This window comes from Eurypyga helias, unplaced genomic scaffold (assembly GCF_000690775.1).
Source record: "Eurypyga helias isolate BGI_N326 unplaced genomic scaffold, ASM69077v1 scaffold6328, whole genome shotgun sequence".
NCBI lineage: Eukaryota > Metazoa > Chordata > Aves > Eurypygiformes > Eurypygidae > Eurypyga > Eurypyga helias.
In genome coordinates, this window is record NW_010267511.1 from 26,605 (window position 1) to 32,523 (window position 5,919).

The 5,919-nt window shown below is 42.7% G+C and overlaps 1 protein-coding gene across 1 annotated transcript in view; it reads left to right on the forward strand.

Moving 5' to 3' along the window:
• CPPED1 (calcineurin-like phosphoesterase domain containing 1) overlaps positions 1 to 5,919 on the forward strand; it is a 48,890-nt gene that overhangs the window by 25,186 nt on the left and 17,785 nt on the right. The gene's annotated exons all lie outside the window — the stretch shown is intronic.

Consider the following 5,919-nt stretch of genomic DNA (forward strand, 5'->3'; position numbering starts at 1 on the left):
TACCCATTACCCCTTGTCCTATCACTACAGGCTCTTGTAAAAAGTCCTCTCCCAGCACCCTTGTAGGCCCCCTTCAGATACTGGAAAGCTGCAATGAGGTCTCCTTGGAGCCTCCTCTTCTCCAGGCTGAACAAGCCCAGTTCTCGCAGCCTTTCGTCATAGGAGAGGTGCTCCAGCCCTCTGATCATCTTCGTGGCCTCCTCTGGACTCGCTCTAAGTGGTCAATATCCTTCTGATATTGAAGGTCAATATCCTTCTGATATTCTGAATCAATCGATTCCTCATCCACCCAACAGTCCACCCATCAAATCCATCTGTCTCCAATTTAGAAGGATGGGGGACTGTGTCAGAGGCCTGACAGACAACATCTGTAGCTCCTCCCCTGTCCACTGATGCAGTCACACCATCATAGAAGGCCACTAGGTTGGTCAGGCAGGACTTGCCCTTGGGGAAGACGTGCTGTCTGCCCCAAATCATCTCCTTGTCCTCCATGAGCCTTACCATAGCTTCTAGGAGGATCTGTTCACAATTTTCCCAGGCACGGAGGTGAGGCTGACAGATCATAGTTGAATGTGACATGGAGAGCGAGGTGGTTTTTTTCTAACTGTTTGTGGACAGTGAGAGAATCATTGTTTTTAGGGGATGGTAGTATGTAAGCAAATGAGAAGAGGGTAAGAGTTTGGCCATGACAGTAAAGAGGAGTCGCCCGTATTGATGACAGGGGAAAGGTTAGGAAAGAAGGCAGCAAGGTGAGGAATGGTGTCAGAGCTCTGGGGTGGGAAAGCGCCATCTGCTGAAGTGATGCTGGGTTGCATTTTCAAAAATCAGAGAAAACTGTGTATCAGTATTTGAGATGTGAAAAGATTAGAGCTCAGTTAAATTTTTATTTATTGTAGCACATAAAAATTAGATGCAATGAAGATGTAATTTTGGAAGGAACCTGTAAGATAGAGTCTGATCTGGATGGTTGATCTATTGATTTTGGGCATGCGCTGTCTTCCAAAAGACAGGCACAGCAGTGGCCTGCCACTGGGTAGGGGGTCAGCTGAGAGATGGTGGGAGGGATGATGTAGGGTCTTAGTTGTAGCCCTGTTAAGCTGGAGCCAACAGCCAGGTAGCAAAACGACAGCAGAGATGAAAGGCAATCCTGTTCTGAACAGGAGGAGGCTGCTTTCCAACAGAGGGATAGAGGTAGCAGTTAAATTTGTTTCAGTGGAGGTACTTAGAAAAGGAGCCTGCTGTGAACGCAGCCTTGGGCTGCCCTCTTCTCTGCTCTGGAAAGTTAGGGAATACTACTAGGGAAAGTCCTCTAAAGGGCATGCAAAAGGAGGAGAGCCAGTGCAGACAGTCATGAAAACCAATAAAAAGAACAAACATCTCAAGAACAGGAAAGCGCCCAAAATAATTAGACTCTTTCATTAAAGCAATTGTGATGCACTGTAAGGCCCAGGAAAAGACACAAATCTGTCCTATAACAATCGTGTGATTGCTTCCAGCAAGAATTACTTGTCTTTTGACATCATTCCAGGAATTCTCCTGATACCGTAATGAATTACAGAAGGAATGGGCCCAATGTTTTTTATAAATTCCATTGTCACTGTTGGTGTTTTGACAGTTTTTATTTTGCTTTTATCAGGTTTGCATACTACTTCTACTTGATATTTTGTATAGTATTTTAATCTACAATGTAGCTCTTAGCTGTTCTTTGATAATCAGTCCCTTGGGTTAAGTGTTAGGCAGATTGCAGTTGTCATATCAGGGCTTTTCAAGAGTGTTGCTTGTTTCAGAGCTCATAGTTATACAATTTTCTTTTACTTTCTTCTTTTCAAACTGAAAATTTGTGTTTTCCTTTAAAAATTATGTTTTCAACTCCTCTCAGTTTGGGGACATTTTTAAGATATTTTGAAACACTGAGACCAAGTAATTTGGAAATCCAGGAAATGTTTGTGCTACGTTTTTATATGTTGTTAAATGGCTGAAAACATCCTGGGTAGCTTCACCCTGAGAGTGCCCGTGCTGGTCCGCAGCTCAAGCCAAGTGAATGTGTTGCAGAGACAGACACCACCGTAACTTACTGCAAAGCATCAGTGAGGATGTAAATATCTCCTCTGGCTCGGCTGGGGCCCCCCTAGCCAAACTTTTAAAGATGGTAGGTCCATGTTTTTTCATGTCTGTAGCCTTTCCTGTAGCAAGCCGTGACGCTGTGCGGTGTCAAGTGTTGCAGAACAGGTAGATGAGAGGTACTGCTGCGGCTCCCAAGAAAACCAACCCAAAAGGAGGTTCAGAAACAGCAGCGTCATGGGTTGAGCTGCAGCAGTTCTGCCCTGCGGCTGAGTCAGCTTGGGCCAGCCACATTCCTGAAAGTGACTCCTCAGATGCCCTTTGGAGGGTAGAAAGGGTTCCAAAATGCAGTGTCAGCACGTAATGTTGAGTAATTGACCTCTGACGGGCTTTTTCTCTCTGAATTCATGACCGATAGCTTTGATCGTTAGCAGAGGTAGGGTTACCTCGCTAGAACTTCTGTCTGTTGGAAAATGACACGAGTTGGAGATCCGGGCCGGTATCCCACCGTTCCCACCACACCCCTGTTCCCTCGCAGGGGCTGGCAGGCTTCCCCTGCCTCGGGCGAGTACTTGGAGTTCTCCGGGCACGGACATGCCTAGGGGTGCCACCTAATAATACCATTATAACCCTGCCCCCTTCCACTCTCCTAACTCATGTCAGCAGAAAAATGGGTGCTTTAGTTAACTGACTGCTAATTTTTCATTTGGAATGCTTCAGGGGCAGAAGTTATGCTGTTGGTGGAGGTTACTGTGAGTGAAGGGTTGCCTCAGCTGCAAAACTGCAATCAGTGTGCACTGGAGAGTGTTTGGAGGTAAACAGTGCTTGCAGTGGGTTTTATAGCCAGAGCATTAAAACCCCAAACCCAACCCTCTGTTTCAGAGGCTTTCCTGTTCTGTGGAACAGCAAAGGAAACTCACTGTGGGTTAGGAGCTGAAGGATTGTTCCTGCGACAGAATGATGTGAGTTCTGCTGACTGAAGCCAGCTTCTGTGAAAATGCTTTAAAAGCAGGTGTCTTCTTGAAACCTGTGCTTTCAGCGAGTGAAGGCAGGCTGTCTTGCTCCTTTAAGCACTGCAGAAAGAATACTGGAAGTGTTTAGGCAAATAGTGATGTAACATGCAACAGAAAGATGTACTGCAAGAGAGAAGGTGGCACTGCACCTTTCTGCACATGTTGACGTCACTACCCTTTCAGAAATGGTAGATGGAAGCTGCCAAAACTTGTAGGCAACTACACTAGCAACAGTTCTCACTTTCATACTTTTTATAAAAGCCCAGTTGCCCTTTATGGGCTGTTAATTCGCAAAGTCATTTATCTCAGGGCAAGGCTGTATTTACAGAACCTAACATAAAGACAGAATATTGTAGCCTGGGATTTAAAAATGTCACCGCACATGATGCCAGGATAAACAGAACAGAAATTAATTCACTTACATCTACTCTGACGCTTCCCAAAATATTTTTTTTTACATTGCCACTTGGCATTATGTCATTTTCCTAATTCACCTACGAGAAACATCTGTCTAAGCTAAAGAAGTACATGTCATCAAAGAAAAATGTTCTTCATAACAACTGGAATAATTAAATATTATAGCTAGCTCTGTGCCAGGTAGAGATTAAAGGGAATACCTTTTATGCTATGGCAGTGACCACTGTAGTTTTCTGGTGGCTTGCTTTTTTTTTTTTTAAATCACTTCCCTATCTTCTTCATCTATTGCTTACCTCAGTTGCAGATACAGAGTGAGGTGCCTTCAGGGGGCACTGCATATTGGTGTGGCTCATGGTTAGCGTGCTCATCCTAGCCCTTCCCCTGCAGCGCTACATCCAAGGAGTGCCGAGACATTTCTCCGCCTCTGTCTCCATGGGCTTCACTTCTCAGAAGTAGTTTTGACCTACTACCAAGAGAAGGTCAAGCCAAGATATAATTGTCCTAAAATAATCTTCACTTAGTATGATTTCCTAGACTCTTTGGGCAGAGGCCTTGTTTTCCATTTCAAGCAATCTTTTTTTGTGCAATAAAACACTGAATCTGTGTCTCTGTTGCTATAGAAATAATATTGCATTAAATGAGGGAACCAGTGCCCTGCTGTCAACGAATCTAATCTAAGTGTTAGTCTCTAGAGCTTGAATTTCACCACTGGGAAGAGGGATACATAACTCTACAAATTATTTCTGTAACTTATGCGTAAATGTCTTCGTACTCTGAAACTGTTAGCTAAATTTCCCAAAGTGATAGCGTGGAGAGTAACATGGTGCATTAACAAGGGCCCCTTCCTCTTTTCCCCATCCCCCACCCCAATACATTTTTGTATTTATTGCCTGAAATTCCCAGCTCTTTGCATAGGAAGGTGAGCAGGGGCAGGAAAAGCAGCTTTCTCAGCCAGGTTCCAAGCCCATGGACAACAACATGTGCCAGCTTTATTTAAAGTTTTGGGTTATTTTTTAAAATCCAGCTCCTCCAAGTGACGTGAGATGTAATTTCCCTGCTTTGTCAAGGATTAATTAATAAAGATGTTTTCCATAACTGGAAGGACTGCCTAAACTGACCGAGGTCCTGGTACGTTAACACCCCCCAACCGGATCTGCTGTCCACTGCACCGGGCATCAGATGTGTGTTTCTACACAAACACTTGGCTGCAGTAACTTGCTACCCTTCACAGCAATTAAGCACAGAGCTGTGGGCTTTATCTTCATGCACCACATATCAAATCTCACATCTGTCTTTACGTTTAGACATAATATGAGGATGTGTTTTTCCCAGATTCCTAGTAACAGCAAGAGGGTGGTACAAAGCCTGTATCTGTAGGGCATGTAAAAGGAATTGAAATCTTCGCTAATAATAGTTACTAAGAGTCTGTGTTTCTCAATGTATTGATCATCAGTATTTTGAAGAAACATGGAGAACAAATATTTTCTCATAATTACATCACAGGAGCCCTCTAATGCATCTCTGTGTACAATATGTGTTTATGTAGTTACAAAAAATAGAACACAGTTGACAAATACATGATGATTTGCACAGACCTGTATGCAAATGTGTGTTATAAATCTGATTTCAGAGTTCTAGTAAAAATCCTGTTACAACTTCTTGGTAATAAAAATGCAGTTGTTATTTGTTATTGTGTTAGATACATGTTACCTATTCCAGGACAGAGTACATTTCTAAATGTTCAATGTAATTAATGAATAATAAACATATCAGTGGCCTCTGATTAAAGTTTACTCCTTACAAAACTTTAAAAAGACCTTTGTCATCATTAGAAAGAAATAGCTGTTTGTTGGGTGGGTTTTTTTTTTTTAATCCTTTCTAAATTTTTTTCAGTGATTGTAAATTAATCTAGCAATTAATTAGATGAACCTTCCTAGACAAGGACAAATTTCTGACAACCAGAAGAGTAACTGTCTGGATATGCATATTAATATAAAAACAGTCATGCAGGAAAGCCTAGCAGAGTACACAATTACCTTTCTGTGAATTTAATGCCATGCTCATTATTAAAACAGACTCATCATATAAACAAGTCGCCACAAGACGCTAATTATATTTTTGCTGTTAAAGTATTTCTTGTAATGAAAAAACTCCACCTTAATTCCTTCACACAGCCATGAAATATAAACCAGAAGCTGACCCAGTTTTTACCCTTGTGGAAAGCCCTTACCCCATCCAAGGTTGCTGCATTTTTTTGCCCTATCATCAGTCGATAGGTGAAAAGAATCAGCCTGCTGAAGCTTTCGGTGCAAAGCACTGACTGCTGCATCACCTACTGCTACGCTACCTGTTGGTCCCTAGCCTGGCTTAGGGCAAGTTGTTGAAATGGGCCAGTGTTTGATAAGGGAGGGAAGTGGTAGGGAAAGGG